We start from the raw sequence: 14,546 nt of genomic DNA on the forward strand, positions 1-14,546 counted from the left end.
GAATATGAATATGAATATGAATATGAATATGAATATGAAAGATATGAATATGAATATGAATATGAATATGAATATGAATATGAATATGAATATGAATATGAATATGAATATGAATATGAATATGAATATGAATATGAATATGAATATGAATATGAATATGAATATGAATATGAATATGAATATGAATATGAATATGAATATGAATATGAATATGAATATGAATATGAATATGAATATGAATATGAATATGAATATGAATATGAATATGAATATGAATATGAATATGAATATGAATATGAATATGAATATGAATATGAATATGAATATGTATATGAATATGAATATGAAGGCAAATACTAATATGAATAGATATACAAACTAAAAAATTTAATAATGATGACCAATAACAACAACAAATGAATAAGAAATATATGAATAGTGAATAAGATAATTTTTGTTTGCAAAGTTTTAAGATTAATTTTCCAAGTTATGTAGGTTTAAAATTCTTGAAAATTTTTTCTCTTCTCCAAACGAAAAGTTAAAAAATTTTCGACCACATTTGCCCAAATTTTTGACTATTTTCCCTCAATTAATCTTAATTTATTTCTGGTTTATGTGGTGTTGGTTCAATTACTGTTAGTGTGTGCGTGTGCGACAGTGTGTGTGTGTGTGCGAGGATGTGCATGGATGTTGGGCAGTTAATTTTATTATTTATTTTCGGTTAATACTTAAACAAAAGTCAATTGTTATGCGTTTTAATTATTTATGTTTCGTATTGCGTAATTTGCTATTGCAATTTGCATAGCTTGCGGCTCGGCTTATTTGTTTTGTTCAATGTTTTTTGTGTGTTTGTAATGTTTGTTGCATTAATATAAACACATTCAATTTATTCACAAAGTTTAAATGCAAATTTGCATAGATATAGATAAATATACTTAGTTATAGACACAATTATAATGATATTGTTTTTTTCGCACACGATTTGCGTACTTTGTTTCATTGATTAAGATTTTAATTTTTATTATTTTACGCATACGCAAAACTTATTTATTTATTTATTTAACAAACATATTGTCATGCTCAAATACTATATTTACCGAGAAATAAAAAATAAAAAAATAAAAGCAGAATAATTTATTGAATTGAAGCAGGACCCAAACCTACAGTTCCTTTAGATATTATCTTGTATCATTTGCAAATTTTTAAATTTTAAATCTATTTATTTTTCCTGGAAATCCTCTCAGGCTTGCATATCAAATTGAAGCTAGAACAACCTATTCTATTTTTTTCCTGTTGTTTGTCCAGGGTATAATAAGGATTTGCACTGTTAATGAATACAAAAATCCTTTAAAGCGCTTGTATAGCGCCTTTTTAAATTCAAATGCCTTTTGAAATGGAACATATATGACTGTAAGACGAGGGCAGCTTGAGAAGTTTCTAAATGTGTGTAGTAAAGCCTACTTATAGTTGGAATTATAACAATTCTAGTTTCAGATAATTTTCTATATATAAAGCTAGAGTTATATAGAGTTTTGCTGGAGTTTCCACTATGAATAGGGTTTTCCTTAAAACATTTTCGTAGTACTTGAAACTAAACAGTTATTATACATAAATATAGTAGAATTGATCTGCTATTTTCAATAAGTTGAAGGTAAGGTCTCTAAAATTCTATTCCATTCCCAGTTTCCTCCCTGGCTTCAACAACTCAGCTCGACAACTCTGCTGGCCACCCTCGTTTACAGTTCATGTGCTGTAAAAGCTTTTTAGATTGCCTTGTCAGTCAGTGCGGGGCATTGCACTCGTGTGTGACCGTTAGCAGAGACGATTTTCATGCAGGCAGCGCATTTTCAATCAACTATTTTCAATGCTATTTGCGCTAACAACGCTTCGATACACAGGGTGGGCGTGGTCGTGGGCCAGCAGCTCAGTGACATATGTGTGTGTGCGTGTGTGTGCAAAAGGAAGCAGAAAGCATAAATAGAAAACACGATGCGAGCGTCCAATGTGCCAATCCATATGCATTCGGATTGATAGTTTGATCCGAAATGATATCTCCTGCTCATTACAAATTATGCGGCTTAGGCCAGCAAATATTTTGCTCTAGGTATTTGTATATGAATTTGCCTGGCCTTGGCTAAGATTATTTTAATGCGCTCCAATGAGTTTATCGTCTTTGTTGTCCTCGTGCTGAGGCTGAGGCTGAGGCTGTGGCTGTGGCTGTGGCTGTCTCTGCTGCGGATGCGGATGCCCGGCAGTGTATCGCAGCCGGGAGGGCTGCTTCATTTAAATACTAAATCGCATTAAATGCCATCAAGTGGAAAATTCCCAAAAGCAATAAATTTATTGCTTGCTGCACAAACGTCCACGATCACGCCCAGGGCGGAGAGTCCTGCCCACAGCCATGTGCCGCCTGTCTGCTCTCACTTTTCCTTTCCTTTGCCTTGCCTTCGGTACGTTCCGGCCTTATATAGTGCTTATACAATATTTGCATTATAGCTTACAGACGCTCTGAGGAGTTGACTGAATGACGGTCTGACGGTGCGACGGGCTGTCGGTCCTGCTGGCAGCCAGGACGTTCTGTTTATCCTTAGACGGGAGGCTTTGTCTTTGCGCTGTGTTCCTTGTCCGTGTCATACGCTCGTTTGGTTTTTATCTATCTGCTCGTTCGTTTTTTATTTTATTTTCTTTTATTTGGCGGAGGGGGGCACGAACTACAAAGACAAATATTTAATTGAATTAGTGCAGCTAGCGTTAAGCAGACAATGCAAGGCCACGCCCACCGTCCACCGCCCACCGCCTATCGTCTGTCGAAAATTTGAATATAGTGTTATGCGAGTCATCAACAGGTTCGTTAAGACGCGACCCCATCGACCCCGTCCACGCGCAACCCTTAAGCTTCAAATTCTCATGTTAATTTGTCAATCATCCGCCGTCCGATCCAAATATACCCTACGAAAGAGTTATATAATTCTCTTATGATCTATGTATATATCTATATAGATTGTTGACTCTGTGCTGGGGCATGGAATGACTGTTTGTGTCTGTGCTTAGTCATCTATCGGTGATAAACATTTGCTGAGTCTTAATTGGGTCGGGTTGCGCTCATTTCGTTGTTTTTCGAACCTTGACAGTCGCTTTATCAGCGCAGTAATCGCCTGTCTATATAGCTATTCTATATGTGTTTGTATGTGGGTAGAAATGTACAGAAAGTGTGCAGCAATAATTCATTCATGATCCGTTCGAAACGTTGACTAAGTTTATTTTCAGCTGAATTGCAATTAAATTGGTTTTATATTAAAGCCATTCTCTGTAAATCTCAGAAATTAACTATTGGATTGCAGATTATAGTACTTATAGTTTAAAGTTGCTATTAGATCATAGTATACAAAATAATATAATATCAGAGTATAGTATATCACAGAAGAGTGCAGCATAGTATATATTTTATTATAGCTCTTTATAATATAGTAAATTATAATAATATTAATCCATATTGTAGATGGTACAGTATCGTGGACATTATCGTGGAGCATAGCATGTATGGGTACACAATAGAACAGTTTAGAGTAGTATAGAATATCATGTTCTTTTATGGTATGTTATATCGTAGTATAGGAAAGTTGAGCATAGTGTAATATACCAAAGTATAGCACATGATGGAATAGTACAGTAGAGGGCTGTTTAATATAGTACAGAATTATAGAATATTAACTTTGGGATATTATTTAGCAGTAAATATGGTAGAGCATATTATAGAATAGTACAGTATAACATAGTATAGAATTATAGTTTAGTTATAGTATAGAATTTCATAGTGTAGTATAGTCGAGTATATTACAGTACTATAGTATAGTAGTAGCGACAGTATAGTAAAGTACAGAATTATATCATGTTTTGGTATGTTGTATTATGGCATATTATAGCATAGCAAATCAAAGTATAACAGATTTTATAGCATCGCTTAACATTGTATGCTTTCATCTCTAAGAGCATTAAATTGTCGATTTGCCTTTTCACTCCTTCGGTAGCTGCCAAATTCTGATAATTACGCTCGGCTTGTCAATGGTTCACACAATAGTCCTTTTTTATTGTTGTTGTTGTATTTTTGTCCTGCCCTTGCTAAGCCTTGGTTACGCCTTCGGCTCGTGTCGCTGGCCTTTTGTTAGCCAATTTGGTTGACTTAAAAATAGCCTCGCATTTTGCGCGCATTGATGAACTTTTTACCTTCCGCCGCTGTTGCTGGTGCTGCCTTTTAATTAGCATAATTGGTGATACGGGTAAAAGCTATTTTCCATCTTCTCAAATTGATGTAGCTGAATGCGCTCTTACATGCCTCGTACAGTCGGCTGGCTGGCTTTGGGCTCTGTTTTCATATTCGCCTGCTAATTAAATGCGGCGCCTAATCAATTAAGATTCTCCAGCATTCTCCAGCATTCGCATGGCTCGACTTCAATTTTACATTAGGCTAATTCAAGCTACAAATTGCCGGCCAGCTGCGCGGCATACCAAAAATGTGGTAAGTGAAAATTCAATTTAAATTGATGTCGACCGAGCCTGACCAGCAGCAGGAGCAGGAGCAGGAGCAGGACCAGGAGCGGGAGCAGGAGCAGTAGAAGTCGGTCTAGCACCACCATCAGCAGACCAGGTAAGACCGGAGTATCCAAGTATATGCCATTTAACTTAAGTACCTTAGCCACAGGCTCCATGCCCCAACCCCTCTGCGGCGGAGGGGTTCGCCATCGTTTTGTGGCCACGTAAAATAGGTAACAAGTGGCCGAGCTAGCATTTGGGTCTACCTGGCCCACACGTCCACGCTCCAGTCCATGACTGCGAAATCAGCGCCGCAGCCGCTAAAGCAGCAACAATTTTAAAAATTCATAAAATTGTTGTTGGCCTCGGCAGGAGTCGGACTGTGGCCAGGACTTGGCTTGACTCCTGGCCAGGATATGTTGGCTATGCTTGGCTACTTCATTTTTCAAGTGTGTTTCAATTTTGTTACCTGCCTGCCTCACCTGATCTGCTCAACTGCCTGTCTGCCTATTTGTCCAGCTCTCTGTCCGTCCCTCTGTCTGCCCGCCTGTCCGGCTGCCTGTTTTCTGGTAATGAAATTACAATTTCTGCCGGCCAAGTCATGAAAAATAAATGAGGCTTAAGCGCATTGCACAGCCACTGCCTGCAATCTCAAACACACCCAACTCACACACACACATACACATACACACACACACATGTCATTCAACAAGTTCGTCTGGCCGCCCACTTCAAAAGTCTACGCACAATCATAAATATCATCCAAGAAAAGAGCAACCCAACCGCAAGGACTGCGTCCTAAGCCGCAACTGAAAACCGAAACCGAAACCCAAAGTGAAACCTTTTTCATTTTCCATACACTAGCAAAGAGTATATTGGCTATGCTGTGTGTTTTGTGAAATATATTTTTAATATATAAATACAATATAAACTTATATTAAAAATAGATTTTTTAAGATTTTCAGCTTTCACTTGTATTAGTACAGAATTTTCCGTTAATGCTGTGTTGGTCTGAAATCTGCGTTTATATTGGGTTCTGAAAATGGGTGGATTGTATAAAAGTGAAAACCAAAAAAATCTCATGTTAAACTAATGAAGCCTTACAGTTTATATTAACTATCCCAATAGTTTATTTTCATTGCTAGCATATTTTCAATATTGAAACAGGGCATTGCCTATTGGGTATTTATATATATATTTATTTTATATATATATATATATTTTTTTTATTTTTCATTAAATATATCTCCATAAATGTATGGAATATTTCAGAGGAAAATAAATTTATGGCATATTACATTTTCACTTATAATATACTATATTTGCTTATATTTCATTTATCTTTTTCTTGTAGAGTATTTAGTCCACGTCTTGTCCGTTCATCAACTTGTTTCTTCTTCTTCTTAACCTTTGGCTGCTTTTCAATTAACTTAAAATATATACACAAGATTTGGGAGCGGCGCAAAGGGCGCGGCGCCCTCTTTTATTATATTTCTTCTTTCATTTTTTTTTCCGTTTATTTTCTTTCTTTAGAACGATTTGCGTTCAGCTCAATTTTTATACTCTGAGCATTTGCTGTTTCACTTGTTGTTGTTGTTGCTGTTGCCGACATTTGAGCGCAGGCAGCATTTAGTTAAGTGCATTTGATTTTGGCACAGAAAAGTAGACCCTCGACACAGGTTAACAGCGCGTAATGCGCATCGATTCAATTGCAATTTATTGGATAAAATATCAAAGCCCCTAACGAGCATATAAGGGGTATATAGTGACCATGTGTGCGTGTGTGTATGTGTGTGTGTGCGAAATGACAGAGACAATAACCACATTATGTGGCTTAATCCTAGGAGAGTTGATGTCACACACACACACACACACACACACACAGACACACACACACTGGCACACGCTTCAATTGGTCATTGGCCTGAAATTTGATTAGGATTTGCCACGAAAAAGCTCCCATCGATTTTGTGGTATGGCAGCTGTGGGCGTGGCAGCGTATCGCATTGTTGGGCGTTTTTAATTAGTTGTGTCGCATTGCTTAGGCAGTGCGCATTTAATTTAATCACGTGCCGTAAGCGTCAAATATTTGAGCAGCATTGAAAATTGCGTATACGCCATGTGGCCCAAGTCCAACTCAACAGAGCTGCCAAACCGTACGGAATTCGCTCGGGGCCGGCTGGCTGGATGGCTCTGTGTGCCTTTGGCGTCTGCTGGCAAATGTGTTGACGCATTTTACAATACACAATGGGCCCCGGCACACACACACACACACACACGCACGCACACACACACACGCACACACGCGTTAAGTTGGAGCTGTAATTATGAATTTCATAATCATTTTGTTAATATGCGCAGCACGCGAGGCATTGCCTGGCGTCTGGCATAAATTGCAGCAGCCGAGAGTGTGGGGGGCGTGCCGGGGCGAGGCGGAAGTGGGAGTGGCTTCCGTACAGTCAACAGTCAGCGGAGCCGAGGCTGTTGTATCCTCGCATCTCCTGCTCATTTCGTGTGTGCTTATCCTGCGGGGAATTAAAAATAATTTGGGTCGTTTTGCTATGCGCTCCAGCAGCCAGGTGTTGGCCTCTGCCTCCCCCTCCCTCTCCCCCTTCCACTCTCCCTGTGTGTGTGTGTGTGTGTGCGAAGATTACGGCTTAATTTTTGTAATTATATTAACATGATTAAATTAGTTTTGATTTTGCAACCTCTGCCACATAACGCGTCCTGGCCCTGGCACCTGGAAAGGGCAGCAGCCGGAACACGATTTAGCAGCTGCTTGGCTAAGCTGGCTGTCTAAGTGATTAGGGATAATTTACTTATCGGAATCATAGATTGTGCAAGACACCTGGCAGTTCTCATGAGATGTTTTTCCTTATCAAAGTCATTCTCATTGTCATTCTCAATTCCTCTCCTTTCTATCATCAACCGTATTCTCATTTTCAATTTCATGCTCATATTAATTCTAATTTTCATTTGTGCTCTCACTCTCATTCTCATTATCGATATCATTTTCATTCTCATTCCCATGCACATTCTCATTCTCATTTTCATTCTTATACTAATTCTTATTCTCATTTTCATTCTCACACTCATTCTTACTCTCATTCTCATCTTGATTCTCTCTTACTATATTTCTCATTTTATTGCCGCATTCTTCTCACTCTCTGTCTCTGCCCGTTCTGTTCTCTGTTTCTCTCCCTCTGTATCCTTATCGTTTTCAATGTATTTCTCTTTCTCGTTCTATTAGTCGCTTTAAGTTCATTTTCTTAAATTCAGTTTTATGAAAATATCAAATTATCATTTTTAATTTGAACGCAAACGACAGGTGTATGGGCGAATGTGTGTGTGTGTGCGTGTGTGGCAGAAGGTGTGCTTTGGCATTCATTAAAAAAATATCTACGCACACATGTGAAACTCATTAAGTGCGTGCAATTTGCAAAATAATTTTTTTTACGATTATTTTTATTGACTTGTTCGCTGCGCCAGGCTCTGCCCCAATTTGAGATTTGCGCTCGCTCCATTAATGGGGCATGGAACAACAGCAACAACAACCGGGGGCTGGCAACTGGATACCAGTTGCATTAATAATAAATCTAAAATTATGCAATTAAATTGCTGCATCCTGCGGGCAAGCTCAAACTGAATTAAAGAAGTTGCAACTACAGCCAAGTGTTTGGGCCACAGTTGCAAAAAAGTTGGCATCTATTTCGTGGCAAGTGGCAAGCAGCAAGTGGCATGTGTATTAATTCGAACGCAGAACGCAAAGATGCGTGTGAGCACAGCTGCAGCATAAACAACTTGAAGTGTGCTCGATTGCGAGATACCCTGTAGATGCTGCATTTGCTTCATGCGAATGTAGACTTCGTTTAACTTATCGATATTTATCGATTTTATCTACATAGATATGTCGATTATCACAGTTTCTTTGTTATATCATCTTGCAAAGTTTCATAAACAATGATACACAATAACATTTATCGATATTTATCGATTACCTCTACAATGCCATGCAAATCAAACTAGCATAATTTCCCATTTTATTTCACTCTTCCAAATCGAATATATGAATAAATTCTTTTACCTATTTTATTTATTAAAACTTTAGAGTGAATAGATTTATGAAATATCCATTTCAGCTATATAGCTGTGGTTACATGAATTCAATTACTCGCCTAGCTTAGCTTCGCTTTCTGCACCTTCATAAGTTTCACCTATCTGCGCGATAGTTTATGCCCCATGGATACTCTATTTACTAATACCTTTTGATTAGCTGCTTGGCATATAGACACAATGAGCTACGCCAGAGAGGAAGCACTTTTGCAGTTGAAGCTGCTTGGCAAAAGTTTGCTGGGTAAAAGTGGCTACAGCCGGGATACATGTGTATTTGTGTGCGGGGGAGCTGGAGCAAATAATGGAGGGCAATGGAGGTTGGAGCCAAGCAACCAATTGTCGCAGCTATTTTTGTAATGCGTTGCGTGCGCCTGGGAGCTGCAACTGCTTACGAGATATTTCTCAAATAACATGAAAATACGCAAAAATCGCAGCTGAGGGAGATAGTTGAGCTGTGGGAGAGGGCGAGGGGGGCGAGGGCACGCACGCTGGCGAGTTGAGAGTTGCACGAACTTTGCCCAAAGGACGACGACACGCTGGCTTCGCAACGAATCGAGCAGGACTTTGTGTAGTTTTAAGCATTGTCAATTCTGCGACTGCAACTGCGACTGCGAGTGCTGCTGCTGCTGCTGCTGCTGCTGCTGCTGCTGCGAGTGCAGTTCCTTATAACATAAGCAACTCATAAATAACGCGACTGAGGCCAATGCAACTGAGCTGCAGACCAAAGAGGGGCGCCAGGCCACGTACTTACACTTTTCTACTTACTATCTGCGGGTGTGCGTGTGTGTGTGCGTGTATGTATGCGTGTGTGTGTGTGTGCTTGTGGCACTTCAACTCTAATATAAAGTTTGCGCTCGGAAATGTGCTGTGAGCACTTTTTGGTATTACGCAAAGTTTCACGCGCGCACCAGCCAAATGGGCGGGTGGCTGTGGGGGCGTGGCAGATGCCTTAAATGAAATACGAGAGCGAGGAAAAAGAATAGAAAAGGGAAAATAACTATAGAAAGGGGAGTAAAAATTAAATTGCTCGCAATTTGCACAGTTCAATGCGCTTTAGCGGTGCCAAGAGCTAGAGAGAGAGAGAGGGCTGGAGAGGGGGGGAGAGGTTGAGCAGGAGCGAGGCAGAGAGGGATAGAGGTGGGGTGGGGTGGTGGAAAAACTGCAAGCATTTTCGCACAGATTTTCATAACTTAGATTTACAGATTTTCAGATGTTCGCGCGCTCTGAACAATGCGACCAAAGTTCTGCTGACATATGCGTGTGTGTGTCTCTGTGTGTGTGCGTGTGTGTGTGTGGGCGTGACAGTGTGTGTACCTGTGTGCAGTGTTGTAAACTAATGCAATGACAAACGCAATCACAATAAGAAATTTTACAGTTAGTTAAGTTTGCCTTGTTGCGGGCAGGGGCGGAGCAAAGATTTTGACTCTGCTGTCGTTGTTCTCGTTGCTGTTGTTGTTGTTGTTGCTGTTCTTGGAATCTCGTTTCGCAATTTAGCTGACAGCAGAGAGAGGGTCAGAGAAAGAGAGAGAGAGAGAGAGGGAGAGAGAGAGAGAGAGAGGGAGAGAGACACACACCTGTCTACCCACCTGGCCACATGTGCTCGTTTCACAAAATATGCATAGATGAAATTGGCAGAGGAAAAGCTGTTGAAATATTTAGAAAAATATTTAAGAATTATGAGCGACAGCCAACCCGTCTCCACCCTCAGCCCTCAATCAAATGATAATAAATTGCGCAAGTTAGTAAAAAGCAAAAAAGCTCAATAAAAATCGAGAAATCGAGAGAGAGTGAAGCCAAAAAGGGTGCTGATTGGCAGCGTCAGGGGAACGTTCGATTCCTGCTGCTCGAACCCTCATCATAGTTCATTAAATGCGTAAACGCATAAAAAATGCCCACAGCAGTCCACCCACTCGCACCCACTCCCCCTCTCTCCCTCACCCTGTTTTGGCGAAGGTAGTTTGGCTGGCTCTGGCTGCGGCAGCACATAAAAGCATTTATTTTGTCTTTTACTTTGTACTTTGCCTTGTGCCTAATGCATAAAAGCCAAACATAAATAAATTTTGTTTTTTATGCGCCAATAATGATGAAGTTATTATGATGACTTTATTAGGGCCAGCGGAAGTAGCAGCTCCTGCCCCGCCTTCTGCAAAACTTGAGCCCCAAAAAACCCAAAAACCAAAGCCGAAAAGAGGAGTAAAATAAAAAAAAATTAAATAAAAGAAACGTGGAAAATCAGGAAGTACATTTCTGGTCATTTGCATGTCGAATTTTTAATACTCTAGAAGAGCAGTTGGAAGAGCGATGATTTCATAGGAGTATTTATTGATAAGGATTCGTTTTATAACACTTCGATTTGGTAAATAACAAATAAAAAATTTTCCAAAGTCGTTGGAAAACGATTTTAAAGTCTATTTACAGTAATGTATACCAGCTTGGCAGATAATATAGGATAAAGACTATATACAATGTAGACCACAAAAGCAAAAAAAAAAAAAAAAAAGAAAAATAAACAAATAAAATAAATTATACAACAAATTAAAATAGAATAAAATAAATAATAAATAAATATGAAAATATTTCAATAAAAAATAAACTTAATAATAACTACAATTAAAAAAAAAAAACGACAAAATTAAATTGAAAGTATGTGTATATAATTGTAAGAAATAAATAAATAAATAGTTAGACCTCTTTAAGCAAAACTCTGGCAATTTATTTATGCACAGAGAGGAGTATTATATAGATTTGTATTTCTATAAATAATATGATATTTGTAATTTAAAATTTGATGTGAACAGTTAAGTTTTGGAGACATTTGAATTGCTACATTGCATGCAATAGAAAGAGAGAGAGTTGAAGATATGCAAACGCCAAGAGCATGCTTGTCTCTCTTGCTCTCTTCTTCTATATTGCATGAATATCTTTGAATTCGAGAGTCGAAGGTTCAGCGGAATCAGAAGATCAGGAGGAATCCGTAGATTGACGCTCTTAATCGAAGTATAGAGTAAAGCTACGCTTAAGAATACTCTACTTTACTCTGAATTCCACTAGGAGTTTGAAATATCTGTTTACTCTAAGCCCGTTAGGCAATATTACTTATGATTTACGAATTTTTATAGACATTAGGTAGACTTACTTCAAGCTTTACGCTCGCCCCTTATAATTCGCCTTTGCCTCAAATACCCACTCAAGGCTTATATGATCGATTTCAAGTACTTCTCTTTTTGGTATTGCGTTACCAATGCCATGACAAAATTATAAAACACTCAAATTGAGGTTCAAATAAAACAAAAATTGAGAATATTGAGCCGAGAGCACATCATAAAAATGCTGCTGCCCTTGCAGAGCATTAAAAAAGTTTAGCGAGCATATTTATACGCACCTAAATAAGCACATATATATATATATACTTACTGTATGTATGTATGTATGTATGTATGTATGCATCAATATACATATACATCTATATTATGTGCTTAACCGCAGTCACTCAGCGCTTGGCTTTGCCTCACTCAATCTCTCTCCCTCACTCTCTCTCTCTCTCGCTCTGGTCCACTCGAGCGCAGGACGCACTTAAGCGACGTCTGAAACTTTTTTATTAAACTGCGCTAATAGAACCGAGTGCGGAAAGGTCTCGAAGTTGGGTCAATTTCCAAAATGGCCGCCTGGTTGCGCTTAATAAAATTTATGATTTCGACGCTCGGCTTTGACAGTTAAAATTAAAAAATGGGGCGGGGCGTGCTGCAGGTGACCAGAGAGAAGAAAAGAAAAGAAAAGTTGAAGGTGGAAAATGGCCAGTGGAATGTGGAGAGTGGAAAGTGGATGATGCCCAACTTAAATACAAACTTCACAGCGCAAATTGATAACATTTTTGCCCGGGCCTGTGCTTAGGGAGAAGTGGAACTCGGGACTCGGAACTCGGGACTCCGAACTCGGCCCGCTTTATCCTTGGCTTCGCAACTGTCGCATAATGCAAAAAATGACATGGCATCGGGCGCACAATATGAAAGATTATGTTATGCAGAGCTGGGCGTCAAGAAACAGCGCAAACAGCGCGGAACCAGCTGCCCCCGTCTCCTGCAGCTGCCCCCACCCCCTGCAGCTGCTGCTCAGCGAGAAACGGATGCGCTGCCATCAAATCATTTTGCAGGCGGAAAACGCGCTTGACAGCCATGCCCAGCTCCAAGACGGAGCATGTGGATGCGGGCTGCGGCCGGTGCTGGGCCCGGCTCGGCTGCCCGCCATTGGCAGCATTTATGGCGCTATGTAAAGAAAGATTGCAGAATGCAAAAGCAAAAACCAAATAATGCACAACAAACAAAAGCAACCAAAGACACACTGCGCTACAACAACAGAGATGCGGGCTAAAAGCAAGAATAAGTAATAGAAAAAAAAAAAGAAAAACTAAAAAAACTAAATCTTGAATCGATGTCGAATACTCATTACCCTGAGCTGACAGAAACTGTATCGCAATGTACCGCATGGATTGACCCTGGAGTTGATCAATCATTGTCTGCCAATCATTCGATGTGTAAATCACAAATGGAAGTACTAAATCTATTTGAAAATTCTTTGTGATTTTCTTTGCCAACTTTGATCATTGATTGATTCCTCTGTGGGTTACTCAATCAATCAGATCAGATTACTTAATCAATACGATAATACGTTGAAATCGTACAAATCATTTTAATTTTAGACGGAATAGATTATATGTTCTCAAATGTGTAGCTTGACTATATCATATATTGATTGATCAGTCAAAGGGAAAATCAATCTATCAATCAATCAAGCAGTTTCTGCGCTTGTGGAAAAATATGAAGAAGTATTATTATTATTATTATCTTTTAGTTTATATATTATATTATATTTGCATGTGCTATCTGCTCTGTTTACTGTTCAATCACTTAGTCAATCAGTCAATCCCAGACTAAGGCTTACATATGCAATGTTGAATCTGGAAGGAATCTCGACGATTGTCAGAGTAGTCTGATTGATATATAGTCAATAAGTCAGTTAATCAGTGAGTCCATTAATTTGTGCATCAATCAGTTCAATCAATCATTTAGCTATCAGTCAATCAAGTCAGTCAGTCCACTAGTGAAGTAATCAATCAGAGCTCAATCAATTCATTGCCTTACATATGCCAAGACAATCTGCCGATACTCTCAGTGGATCTACCGCGCTCAGTTAGGGTATGGAAACATAATCAGGGTGGATAGTTGGAGAAGTTGCAAGTGGATGCTAGTTATGGCAGTTGACCAGCGCATCCGCCGGTTCAGCCGCCACGTTTCGTTGCCCAGAGTTATTTTCATCATCATTTTTGCTTTTTTGTTTTTTTGTTTAATATTTTTCTTCACATATACATACATACATATATATATATATATAGGTTTATTTTATTTTTTATTATTTTTCGTCCTTGCACGCTCTTCTGTTTGACTTTCATAAAGTTTTAACGACTTTTGCCTCTGCTGTCATAGCTCAAAATGTCTAACATGTTCAGCAGCCGCAGCAAAAAAACACTGAGGCAAAAAAATCGCAAACAAAATAAAATAAAAATAATATAGAAAATAAGAGCAAGAGCAGGAGCAACAGGAAGAGGAGCATGAAAGAGCAAAAACTTGTACAACTTTCGACTCGTGTTCGCTCGTAAGTAATTTTGCAGTCTTCACTGGACATCAGCTTGGATCGCCTTTCGCCAGTCAGCGACGCACTTGAGTTCGCTTCATTTCAGCATCAATTTCTGCAGCCCCCCGCCTCCTGCCTCACGCCTATCGCCTGTGGCCCGTCCCCTCTCCAGCTCAGCCAGTTCGGCACACATTGATGCTCTATTGAAAGCCTGGATAAGTTGCACTCTCATCCAAGATCCAGCGCTAAACGCTTCTTAAATGCTTTGCCTGCAA

The sequence above is a fragment of the Drosophila arizonae genome, chromosome 2 (assembly GCF_054131065.1).
Source record: "Drosophila arizonae isolate 15081-1271.41 chromosome 2, UAZ_ARI_1.0, whole genome shotgun sequence".
NCBI lineage: Eukaryota > Metazoa > Arthropoda > Insecta > Diptera > Drosophilidae > Drosophila > Drosophila arizonae.